Source organism: Zonotrichia albicollis, chromosome 15, assembly GCF_047830755.1.
Source record: "Zonotrichia albicollis isolate bZonAlb1 chromosome 15, bZonAlb1.hap1, whole genome shotgun sequence".
Classification (NCBI taxonomy): Eukaryota; Metazoa; Chordata; class Aves; order Passeriformes; family Passerellidae; genus Zonotrichia; species Zonotrichia albicollis.
Genome location: NC_133833.1, coordinates 14,409,420 through 14,422,477, shown reverse-complemented (window position 1 = coordinate 14,422,477; position 13,058 = coordinate 14,409,420). Strand labels below are relative to the sequence as shown.

The 13,058-nt window shown below is 39.9% G+C and overlaps 1 protein-coding gene across 4 annotated transcripts in view; it reads left to right on the top strand.

The window, feature by feature from the left end:
• SLIT3 (slit guidance ligand 3) overlaps nt 1–13,058 on the top strand; it is a 482,838-nt gene that overhangs the window by 31,464 nt on the left and 438,316 nt on the right. The gene's annotated exons all lie outside the window — the stretch shown is intronic.

Below are 13,058 nucleotides of genomic sequence, written 5' to 3'. Positions count from 1 at the left end.
CATTTACATTAATTTTTCAGAAGGAAATGTTCCCTTATTTTGGCTGTAGTACAGTGGTGGTGACTAGGAATAATTAATATTTTTTAATATACCGTGAGCAGTAAGCACACATCCCAAAATGAAGCACGCTTAAAGCTTTAAGACTGTCTTAACATTTTTATAGTCTGAAATTCATGAATTTCCCTTTGAATTTTGTTGTTTTATATCTATAGCCACCAGATTTGTCAGGAATTATACCTAGCAACTTGCTGAATTTTCTTCAAAAGATCTACCACAGGGCTGAGGTAACTATAACCTTGAAACTAGAGAATTCATGTTATTTTTTTAGAAAAAAACAAATAAAAATGGATTTTTTTAAAACTAAAACTCTAATAATATGAATTCTGTTCAGGGTTAAAACTGAATATTGTGTAATATGAATGTACACCAGAATAACCAAGTAGTCTGTATTCACACAGAGACACTTCTGTAATGTCCATGCCTCAGTATCTCAAGATTAATTAGTGTTTACTTTCTCCTGCCAATAGGGGCTTGCAGGTAGAACTTGTTTATTTTTTGGGACACACAGTGGTTCAAGTGTAAGTATAGATCACTCATGGAGTAAGACTGTGGTGAAACAAAAAAAAAGAAAAAAGCTTGAAATGGCTTCTAGAAGCAAAACCTGGGTCATTTTCAGATGCCCCCAGTCTGTGTTTGGTTCATACAGAAACCACTGTCCTGTTCAGTGTCTTCATAAAGCTGGCTGTGGTTTATTCTTAGTATTTCAGTAGTTTAAACCACAATGTGAAAAGGTCAGCTGGTTTTTAGAAGCCTCACTGGGAGCAACATTACTTACAGAAGCATAAAGAAAAGGTGAAACATGAAAAAAAATATATCTGGGGCTTTTTTTGGAGGCAGACTTGGTCATTCTGTGGGTGCTGGGTACTTGGAAAAGAGCAATGCTCAGCTGTGCCATGTGCTCTGAGCAGGGTAGCACCTCAAATCTGTGGCTTGGATATTGATGTTGGGGGTTTTTTCCTTATGTTAAAGCTCATAACTTTAGTTTTTATTGAAATTAATCAAGCATTGCTGCAAGCATTGAAATATCATTTTGAAATACCAGTCTTTTCTGCACAGGCGAGCTGGTGTGGTGTGAGTACAGGTTATATGCTTGAAAATGTTTTGTATTACTTACCATCCATTTAGAAAAACCTAAAAATTGCTTTTTCCTTTGACCCTGGTGAAATTATGTCAATTTCCAAATAAAAAACAAAAAAATCCCTGCATTTTCTGCACTTGGAGTTTCAGGACTGAAAATAGGTGCAGATGAATTGTGGAAATCCATCCCCCAGTCAGCCTGGCAAAACTTTCTCCATGTGTTCAGCTGTGTGATAATGTGGGTTCCTGCACCCCAGACCCTTTTATTGGAATTGTGCTTGATGAGAGGGGCACAGATATTCTGAAATGGTCAAAATTTCATCCTCCTACTATTGATGGGCGCCTTGTAAGGGGTAGGGCTTGTCCACACAATCTGGAGGTGAACTGGGAAAAAAAAAGGTAAAAAAGAACCAGAAAACCTTGATGAGCTGATGCTTTGTGTACTACCTGCTGCTTTGGATTTCTGCTGGACCACCTTTATTTAGCAAAAAAAAAACCCAAAAACCCAAAACCAGCCAACCAAAAATCCACCACCACCAAAAAACAGTTAAGCTTGTTCTAGTTATAAAATAGTTCCAAGATAAATCCCTGCCACTCTTTCTTGTCCATGGGTTTTGTCCAAGAACCCTATTTCTGTGTTTGTCATGAGACTCCTGTGAAATAAATTTTAAAATGGTGCAGTAGCTGTCAATTCCTTACCCTTTGGCGACTATTCAGTGAATGAAATAATTTTAGGAAACCACTTCTTTGAACGTGTGTGGAGGTGAAATTTTCTAATAGGGTAGGTGCAGTTGGAAAAATGACAGTTCCTGGTTACTGTGTTTATGTCCTGTGGGCTCCTAGAGGGCACTAATACCATCAAATTTCATGGCTTGCTCTGTCTGTAGCACATAATTACACAGTTACACATTACTCAGCCACTGCTGGACAGCCAAGCTCTTGGTTATGGCTGGTCCAAGTGCAAACCTTTTATTTCTTTTGCAAACATTATTAAAAAAAAAAAAAAGAAAAAAATTAAAATTTCTCCCCTCTTTTCCTAGGGAAGCCATTAGCAGCTCTGTCAATAGGCCAGCACAGGAGGAATCCAAACACAGGAAAAGTTCAGGGGAGGTGAGGGCAGGAGCAGGATGCAATGCTTCAGTGAGAGGGTTTGGTTTGCATTAGTGCCTCTGGCCAGGGCCACAAAACAACCAGGTTTATTTTAACAACATGAAAATAAATGAACCTGATTTCATCAAAAACGTTTTTGTAATAGGTCACTGACCCACAAGAACTCATGGAAAAACAAATTTGGGTCTCATTTATGCAGACAAGAGGTTCTGTAACCACAGGAATCCTGGGCTTCCTAAAGCAGTGGTGACAGAGCAAGGGGGACAAGGACAGTGTCCTGAGCCAGAACTCCCTTGGAAAAGCTGATCAGCCCTGCACATTGCATCACAGCTTTTAAAATTATTATTTTCTGTGCCTTGTTTGTTTGATTTTAGCGGGTTTTTTTCATACTTGGTGAAGATTTATGAGGGTATTTGTTTAAGCAAAACACTTCGGGATTTAGCAGTCATTTCTTCCAGATCTGTAGGAAATGCTTAAGTGTCTGTGTTACTGTTGGGTAAGAACTGCTGCATCAGTGGTCTGGAATTATTTGGGTGAACTTTATTTAGCTTAAATAATTTCATCAAAAGGGTTTTGCTGCTTTGAGCTTCCTCATATTAGAAGGATTATGCTGCTTGCTGTCCCAGAAATACCATAAGTGTTGGCTGAATTTCATGCTGTGGAGCACAGCAATCCTTAAATAATCCTGCTCCTGAGTGAAACATGATGAATTCAAAGCACTTAACCTCCTTTTGTTCTTGGAGAATACATGAATATGTAGGTCTTGAGGTCTCTCTGCCATGGAGCAGATCAGTACAGTCCTGACTTTGCTTTTTTTGTGACACAACTCCATTTTGGCTGTGTCTGTTGAACTGGAGCTCCCATCAAGCTGCACCTTCCTTCCACATGGACCACAACAGACCAATCCATGTTGGCTAAAATTAACTTTATGTTAGTTTCATAATCTCAGTTCCTTAAGATCATCTCTTTTCTGGATCTTTCTGCTTGGGTCAAGGTGTTCTAGTATGAGGATCCCAAAAAAAAGAGAGGATTTTAGGGTTCAAGCAGGTATTGTGGATGTTCCATGTACATTTTCATATTGGTATTTGGTGACTCTGAGTGGAATAGATGTCCTGTAGTGTGTCAGGAATACAGGAGAGAAATGGGAGCTGCTGGGTGCTGAAACACCTCAGAACAGCTGAGCCCTGCATTTGAAAACCTTCTGGGAAAGCAGAAGTGGATCAGAGGAATTATCACAGAAACTCGGAGCTCTCAGCTTTTAGGCAAGGTGGATTTGGTGCCTGATAACCTTTGTGTCTTCCTCAGGAGATGCTGAGTTGTGACAGGTGATTCCAGTGCTGGCAGAGCAGTTGGGGGCTGTTTCTGTTTGATCTCTTTGAGTAGGGCAATACCTTTATTGGTATTGGCTTTTTGCTTGTCACATTGGACTCAAGTGTGCAGCATGCTCTTGGTGCCACTCCATCATTTCCTCATTCCATTCAATTGGCTTGGGAGGATGGAGCCTTTTTAAAGCATCCAGTTTGAGATGATCCTGCAAATCTTCCTTTTCCCCTGGTTCTGCTGGCACAGATCCCTGGGAGAGGGAGCACCACAGTGCCCTGAGCATTCCTTACTATATATGGATGCTGTGGGGAGCAGGGCTGGTGCTGAGTTATTCAAACAGGAACAGGGTTCTGCTCCTTCTGCTAGAAACTACTATAAGTGTTGTACTTAGAAGTTTTCACAGCAATTTCTGACTTCTAGAAATAATATAAGCTTGTAAGACTTGTCAAGAGGGACAGCATGGCTTGGAGATGTGAATGCTAAAATTTACTTTTTCCTTTCTTCATAGGCTTTCAGCCCTGACCTGGAGAGATTACTCACTGGTGTTAAAAAATGGCTTAGTCATGTCTGTGTTACTGTCTTTACAAAAATGGATGAATGTTAAAAGTTATGGGCATTTAGGGGTAGTCCAGCAGATTATGTTTCTTGGATTATGTTCCTGTTCTTTTCACAATAGTCAGTGGAGTAATGAAAAAGTCATCCTGTTTCTTCATTCTAAATGAGTGTTTTGAAGTTACATTTGTGAGTTCCCAATTTTTTTCTGATTTGAAATAGGAAACTTTCTAAAACTTGTCAGAAATTGAGAAGCAACTTCAGCAGAGACCATCTCTGCTTGAGGGTTTACGGATCAAGCTTTTTTGGCTTCTTTGAATGATAGTTGAAAGAAATTGTTAATTTTTGTAGATTAAGGTCTTCTGCAGACAGACATGAGGTACTACAGTGCATGTTTGTAACTCAGTAGTTGTGTAAACTTGCTGCTGTGTTGAGAGACTGGGCATGCACCTCTGCTTGCCTTTTCTGCATTTAAACGATTTTCTTGCTGTTTTCATTAATGAACATTCTGTCACATGTCTTTATTCTCATCTTCACTTAGGTTGATACTAAGGTTTCTCTCCATTTCTGTATCACTTTAGGGCATTGATGGCAGTTTTTGATGATCACAAGAGTGTAATTAGGATGTTTTTGTTTCTTCACATTGTTTTTCGGACAAGTTGAAATTTAAATCTGTTCCTCCTGCTTCCCTTGCCAGTGTTAGTAGTTTGCTCCTAACCAGGGACCGTCTCTGTGGTTCTGTCCTCCATCCTAATGTCATATATTTTCATATGAGGAGATACTTTGGAAAGAAAAAAAAAGAAAAGATGGATTCTAGTATTGAAAGCTATGAAGTGTTACAGAGCCACAGTTCCTGTGCTGCTGAAATGCACAGACATGTACTCTGCACTTCTGAGGAGGGGAGCTAATCTTTCTCAGTCTAATGAGAAGCTGGTAATAAAGGTTATTACTTGTGACAGCTTTGAAAATGTGAACCAGGACCACCCAGCCTGCTAAGTTAGTAATAAGGGGTCTCAAAGTTAAAACTATTATAAACAGCTTTCCTTCAAAAATGGTCCCTTAGCAACTTGCAGTGGTATCTCTCCCAGGTTTTTTGTAAAAGCTTCTGAAATAACACATCATGTGGATGAAGAAGTTCATTTGTCCCACACCATAATCCTGTAATATGGTTGTTCTGGGCTTCCTCAGCGTGCCCTTATTGAAATTCCATTATAGATCGTCTGGCTTTATTTCCTAGGGCAGTAATATAAAGAGGTGATGACAGAAGGTAATGGATAAGGTTGACTTTTTTTACTGGGTGCTGCATCTTGACTGTTTTTCCTTACCAAGAGGAAGTGATATGGAGCAAAGGAGAAGTTACATTAATGATCACTACGGATTTCTTGACTCTAATAGGATTTTCTGGTGAAACCATTGCAGGCAGTTGGCTGTGCTCCTGTTCCTGCTTCCCAAGCCAGTGCTTCCAAAGAAAAACTTAGTTACTCCTTGGAGTTCAGTAACTCCTGTCTTTCTATTTCAGTCTTTCATGCATTAAGTCATTTTTATTGCTTATTGGTTCTGCCCAAGCTTGTGATGTAACCACTTCTTCCTTAAGTAACTTGTAGGAACTCTTTTAACTGCATCCTGTTCCCTGGGCCACATCTCCAAGGATGATAGACCCACAGAGCTCTTGACAACAAAGGAGAAAAAGGGACCTTGCTCAGTGCCAAAAGGGAGACCCAGATGTGCTGAGTGTGAAATAAAATAAATGGCCAAGCTGGGGAGTGAACCCAAAGCCACTTGGATAATTTCTGGATATTAAAGGCTGAAGTAGCAGGACTGCTCCTTTAAAGCTACCCATTAAAAATGTAAAACCACTGTAGTTTTTATTTTTCTGTTGGAGAATGAATTGTGTAATAGGCAGCAGTGTGAATATGGATGTTAAACTTGAAAGTTGTTGAACTTGTGTGGAAAGGAACTGAGTGCTCCTTACTTCATGAAAAATATGAAGTGCTTTGATCTGGGTCTAAGCTGGCAATGCTCAGCAGAAAGGCAGACAGGATTTGGAGGCTGATGCGTATCACACATTTGTGGGGTTAAAACCAGGTAATTGCTCTATGTGGAGACAATAATAAAACTGTCAGGTTTAAGTCAGAGCCTGTGTATCACCTTAAACTTCTGGGTGGAATGTGTTCACTAATGTTAGTATAGTACTGCAAGATATTTTAAATGAAAAACAAAGATGTGCAGAAGAGATTTTTGCTGTGAGATTATCTAGCAGAGCCAGATCCTTTGCTTTTTCCCTCCATAGCCGTGTAAATGTGGTGATTTCTGCTCAGGCCCTGAATATTTGCAGTTTGCCTGAGGTAACTCATGTTATGGTATTCAAAACTTTCAAACTGAGTCAGTGGCATAATGAGAAATCAAATTGCATTGGAAACCTTACACAGATTTCCCAGTTTGAATAAATGATACTTGAATTACTTTCACTTTGGGCTTTCATATTGATTCCATTGTCCATGGGAAGCAGGCAAGTCTCTCTTTGAAGGAACTTTGAAGGAGGAAATTTCTTGTGGAGTGAATGGGCATCAGCTCACTGAAACTTGGCAGAAAGGGGGATTTGAGTTTTCTCTGATGGTTTCTTACTCAGAGTAGAACTGTCCTGAAGCTGTGAGAACAGAGCATGAAGCTGATAAAACTCTGTCTCAAAATATCTTAAAAGTATCTCAATATATCTCAAAGTACCTCAAAAATATCTCAAACTGTATAATCTACAATTGTATTTGGTGTGATCTGTTAGTGTTGTTTCTCAGACCCTCTCCTTGTACAACTTGGGTATTAATGAGTGAGAAGTCAAGGACTGTGATTGCACTGAAGCTTTTTCATGTTATCCCAACTAATTGTATAAGAAATGCATAATTATGATATTTTATATGTTCTTTTTACCTGTTTATTGGATTTCTGAACCCTGAAATTCTTCTGAACTTTCTAAATTCCTGCTCTGGTGGTATTAGCCCAGAGAAGGAAAGGAGGTTCTGCCTGTGAGGGATTCTTGGAATGTCTTCTCCTTTTGCAGTAGCAAAGAATCTGGTTTAGATTCTTCTTGCAAAAAGATTAAAATAGCTGCAAGTTGAGCAGTGTTCTCGTTCTGCTTCCATATGCATTTTCTTCTTTTCCATCTACGTTGATCATGCCTTCAGTAGAGATTAAATTTAGCTCCTCTCTGCTCTTATTGTGAGTGGAGCTCTGTGAGACAACAGAACCAGGATTGGATGTGACCCTTCCAGTGGTGTGAGCATGAGGGGTGCAGCTGAAATCAGCCCCCACAGAAAGTTTATCCTCCAGGAAAAGATGACCTCTGCCTTCAGAAAAAATGGATTTTTTTCCCAATTTTGAAGCTTTTTTATTCACCCAGAAGTTTTCCAGAAGAAAAGGAATAAAGCAGAAATATAATTAATATTAAAAAGTGTAGGTCTTTATCTTCATTTGTTTCAGAGAATGATCCTAATAAACATCTTCAATCTTTCTCTAGTCTGGTAGCATTGTTTCTTTCCAGGCTTCAATGGTTGTTTTTCACTCTGTGTTTTTAATAATCAGGGGAATCTTAATAGTTAAGTTTCTCTCCTATCCCAGCTTCAGACAGAGGAAGGAATATGATTAGCCTGGTTGGAGCCAGGAAGGCAGGAATTTCACAGTTAATAACTTCTCCATTGTTTTTTTAAGGGCCCTTGATATTCTGTGATTGACACCGAGGTTGTTTCCCTCTCCCCCTTTGCCTTGAGGACACAGGAACCCCCAGGTGGGCAGCAGGGCAGAACCTGGCACTTGTTTATTATATATGTGAGCAGAATGGTTTGGGGAGGTGAGAGGAAGTGTTGGAACAGTGTTTGATGCTGTGTGGGGCTGCTCTAAAGAAAACAGAATAAACCAGAGGGCAGCATTGCATGGATGGACTTAAAAAGGTCACAAATTCTGTAAGTCTGCATTTTAGGCCATTTAAGTTATAAAGAAAGAAAATGCAGCTTGTAATGATAGAGCTGTGAAGTGCAGACATTTATGTGCCAATTTTATGTAGGAAGTCAACATCCAATATTAAGAATTAGTAAGCAGCCATTCTCAAGAATGTTCCAGTGATACACAGTAATTTCAGAAGCAGCAATATTTGACTTTTGCACTGAATTCCTGCAGACAGAAGTATGGGCTTTTAGCTTTTACCCTTTACAGCTCCCTAAACATGTTCCAGCAGCACCAGGGTGACTCTGAGCCTTGTGACAGAGCGGAGTCCTGCTGTGGTGGGCACCATGGAGGGCATGGATGGGCACCATGGAGGGGATGGATGGCTCCTGACACCCTTGGCTTGCACATCAAGGACTTTGTGTGTACTTTTGGTGCCTGGTCAGCTCTGTTGGGTCACTTTTGGGGACCTGAGGAGCAGACTAACATAACAGAACATGCCAAGTTCTGTTTCCTGTGCATAGCAGTGGTTAAAGGAGTCTGGAAAATGGAGGGAGCTGTGGTGTGTGGAGATTGTTGACTGCACAGCCAGCATGTGTCTAATCAGAGTTAATAAATTTGACTCAATGCAGGTATTGCCAGAGCTGATATGACTCCTGGAGAGCCTCTCTGCACAGTTCTTCAGCTTCCAGGAGGTTTATTAGTCTGGGCTCCATGCTGTGCACATCCAGAGCTGCCTCTGATCCAGCACTGCAGCCAATCTGTTCCTTCATCCAATGATTATGCATCATCCTGCCCAGTGCTCCAAATTCCCCGAATACTTTGCAGGTCTTATGAGCTGTAAAGCATCCAGTTTGGGATACACTGGAGGCTGAGCAGCTGCTTTCCCATCCAGCAGTCCCAGGTCACATAATGTGGAGCAGATCCTGGCTGGCTCTGCCCCAGGTTCCTCCCTGCCCTGGGTGCTGGATGGTGCTGTGTGAGCACACACACCCTGGCTCAGGGCTGCTGTGCTCCCAGCCTGAGGGAAGAGCCCAATTCCAAGGGTTTCTTTTTGTGCTGCATTCCTAGTCCGAACAGTCCCAGGAATTTAGTTTGATAATTACATTTTTTTTTTAAATTGTAGTCTACTGTTCAGATTCACAGAGCTGATGTGACATTGCTCCGTGATGTAGCCAGTTACAGCTGCAAAACTGGCTTGGATTTAAATTCGTTTTCCAGGTATGACCTGATGTTGTTACTATTTTAAGTCACTAATTTAAAATCAGGAATATCTGTATTTGTTAATAAAGCACAGTCCCAGGAACAACATCCACAGAATCATTTTATAAAATTCTGGCTCATTTTGTTTGTGAACTTTTTGCAGACTGTTTTTATTTCACTGTTCTATGGCTTCACCATTTCCAATATACTTGTTATAAAATCAAAAGTATGAGGGTGTTCACAGGGGTCTTAGGATGAGGGAAGAGACGAGGATCTGACTCCATGTTTCAGAAGGCTTGATTTATTATTTTATGATATATATTGCATCAAAACTATACTAAAAGAATAGAAGACAGGATTTCATCAGGAGGCTGGCTGAGAATAGAAAAAGGAAAGAATGATAACAAAGGTTTGTGTCTCAGAAAGTCCGAGCCAGCTGTGATTGGCCATTAATTAGAAGCAACCACATGAGACCAATCCCAGATGCACCTGTTGCATTCCACAGCAGCAGATAACCATTGTTTACATTTTGTTCCTGAAGCCTCTCAGCTTCTCAGGAGGAAAAATCCTAAGGAAAGGATTTTTCATAAAATGTGTCTGTGACACAAAAGTATTGCTGTAATTAAAACTGGAGAGCTGGCAGGATTTAGATTAATTCAGTAATGGGATGGGGACAGGTCTGGGCAAGCAGGGACGTTTCTGTTCCTCTCTTGGATCACTGGGTATGGAGAGGCTGCAGCCCCTCAGTGTGCCCGGGTGTGCTTGCGCCTCTCCTGGGCCACAGCTCCATCCCTGTGCTGCTGTTCCCAAGGTTTGCTCCACCTTGCACTGGAATTTTCCTGCTCTGTCCTAGAACTGATACTGAGAAGTGAGGATAAATTCCAATTCTTGTCAAACGATGTGTTAGGAACTCTTCCACTGCATTTCATCCATGTTTGGCACCTCTTTGTCAAACCAGAGGAAACACTGCTTACAAATGGCCATTCAGAACATTTGGTCTTTGCATTAAATTATCTTTAAACATGTCTCTGTCTCTTTCTTTGGAATTTAAAAACATCCTGTCTGGTACTTTGATACTTCTGTATTGAGGACTTTCTTAATGGCCTTTCTCCCAAGCCCAGGAAGAGAAATAAGAGGTGTAATTGGGATTTTTTCCTAGGCTATTGGTGGCTTTCTGGCACATAATAAATAGTAGCATGTTAAATGTATCCTACATCAAGTATGTCTAAGTTTCTATGAGGTGATCTAGTCTTATATTTCAGTAGGTATTGCAGTAGAAGTTATAATACAGTAGGTGATGTTCAACAGAAACAACTCCCTGTCCATTCCCACAGTTCCCCTGAGAATACAACTATGAATAAAATGACTTTTGGAGGAAGTTTAAACTTGAAATAAATCTTAGGAAGTGGTGGAAGGTCTGGAGAGTCCCATAGTTTGAAATAAGGCAATAGACAGTTGTCTTCAGGTGCTTGGTGCTACATTAATGTGCTTCATTATCAATTAGTAACATAACCTGGGATTAGAGAGCTGAAAATTCTGGTTTGTGGCAGAAATAAACTCACCTGGAGCTTCTGGAGGATGGAGTCTGTGCAGGAGCACTGACCAGCAGTGCTGTGAGAGTTTGGAAATCCAGTTTACATAAGTTAAAGGCCAAATTTCATTGAGTTCTTGACCTTGATAGACAAATTGTTTGCTTCCTGCTGCAGTGTAAAAAGCATTTCATTTAATGCAATATAATATTAAAAATATTAAGTACATTTAGACCCATACAAAATGTTTAGTGCTAGTGAAGGGCAGCTCACAGTGTGAGCTCTGCAAGGGTCCTTGTGTGGATGTTACTTCATATAATGTTTGAAACAAAATCAGTATGGAAGTTGAGATAGTAAAATTAAGAGAGTTGAAAAGGGCAGCTGAGAACTTGGTCCATTTGCTATCACAGTTAGCAGAGTGTTGGCCCATATAAATAATAGGAAATAATGTAAGATGTTCAATCTTCTGGATTAATTTGATAGTAAATGAAAGAAAAACCCTTGATGTTAGGTTTTTTTCCCTATCTGGGTTGTTTGTGTCACTGGAAGTTGTAAATGTTTCACTTCTCAGTGAAACATTTGCTGACCTGGAAATACAATTTCTTGTTACTACATATATTTTTGTGTCTGCTTGTTGGTGTGAAACCTCCTGCTCTAGATATTTAATCTGATTTTGATTAACTTCTTTGGCTTAGAACAATAAACATAAGCTCAGCATTTGTGAAATCCTTGCAAGTAGAGAAAAGAATAACCTTAAAACATATTCCTGGGATGTTGCTTTGAGATGAGTCAGATGACTTTGGGTTGACAGTGCATAATTATGTGTACATTGTGAGGTCTGAAATGGTAATCAGACACAGGAATAAACATTTCACACCGTGTGTAAGAGATGCATTTCGCTGGCACCCTCACATTTTGCATGATAAATAAGTTAATTTTGTTCAGTGTTTCTCAATGACTACTGGTGGCCTTGGTGAAGGAGGATGGATGAGGAGTGCTAAGCCCTGAATAAGTTTTTTTTTTTGTTATATTTCATCCTGTTATTCTAAAAGATAAACATGATTAACCAAGGCAATGACTCTGATGAGGGCTAAGTAGCACATTGCCATCAACCTTGAATTAAACAAGATTGTTTACTTAGGTATAAAATTGTGAAATGTCACGTGGGTGTAAGGGAAACCCGTTTCAAATCTTCCCATGTATTTTCTCAGATGCAAAAATAGAATATCTCATATTATTTAAAGGTTTATTTGCTGTTTTGTCCATTTATCTCAAAAATGTCATTGAGTATTTAGTAGAAGCTGCAGGAAGTAACTTCAGCAGATCCAAATACTGGTTCTCATGTGGTGTGTGTAATGCACAGTGCTCAGGCTCTGTGAGCCTGCAGATGCAGCCTTTGATCTGTTCTAGGTGTCAGAAAGAGAAGTTGAAATTCCCCTCTCCTCCATCAGCCCTTTGTCTCACAAGACACGTTCATATGGTGGCCATGTGAAAACTCTGCCATATGAAACCCCACAATGTTGGTTTGATCTCAGGAAAGCCTTTCAATTCCAAAAATTCCTGAATTCTGATAGTGAGATTACTCAGCATGCAAGAGAAGTGGAAAGCAGATATGGGGTGCTAAGCAGCAGAGGGTTTATAAAAGTTCCAGGAGTCTTTGGAGATCAAAACTTCAGAAATGGATCTGCTATCAAAGTGAACCTGGAAGGTGGATTGGGAACAAAGGGGGCATAAGGCTCATATATGAATTTAGAGAACAACTCATCTTCTCCTTTATGCAGTGGAGATTGTTTGTAATTAGCTCAGGTGAACTCCTTATGCAAATTGCATTCATTAGGACTGTGAGAGCAGGTGAGTGTGTTCATTAAAAAAGAATGAAAAACAGGATTGTGTCTTGAAGCAGAAGTTCTTGCAGATTTTGCAGGGCTGTCACACATTTTATGGAGAGGAGGCTCATGCTTTTTATAGTTACAGGGCTGGAATAGCTTGGAATGGTTGTTTGCTAAAAGCTGGCAAGTTGTCACCAGAGTAAAAACTTGTGTAGTGAGTGAGTAAAAGGGACTAATGTATAAACACTAATCTGTTCTCTAAAATGTTCCTGGAAGAATCTTCAGGATTAATATTCTATTTCAAATCACCATGTAGTCATCTGGTTACCCATATGTTCATATTTTCTACAACAGTGCTCAGGTTTTCCAAGTGAAGTTTCAAGAAAATTCTTTTAAAAAAGCAATTATGTATAGTACAGAAATAATAGCTAATCTGGGACTA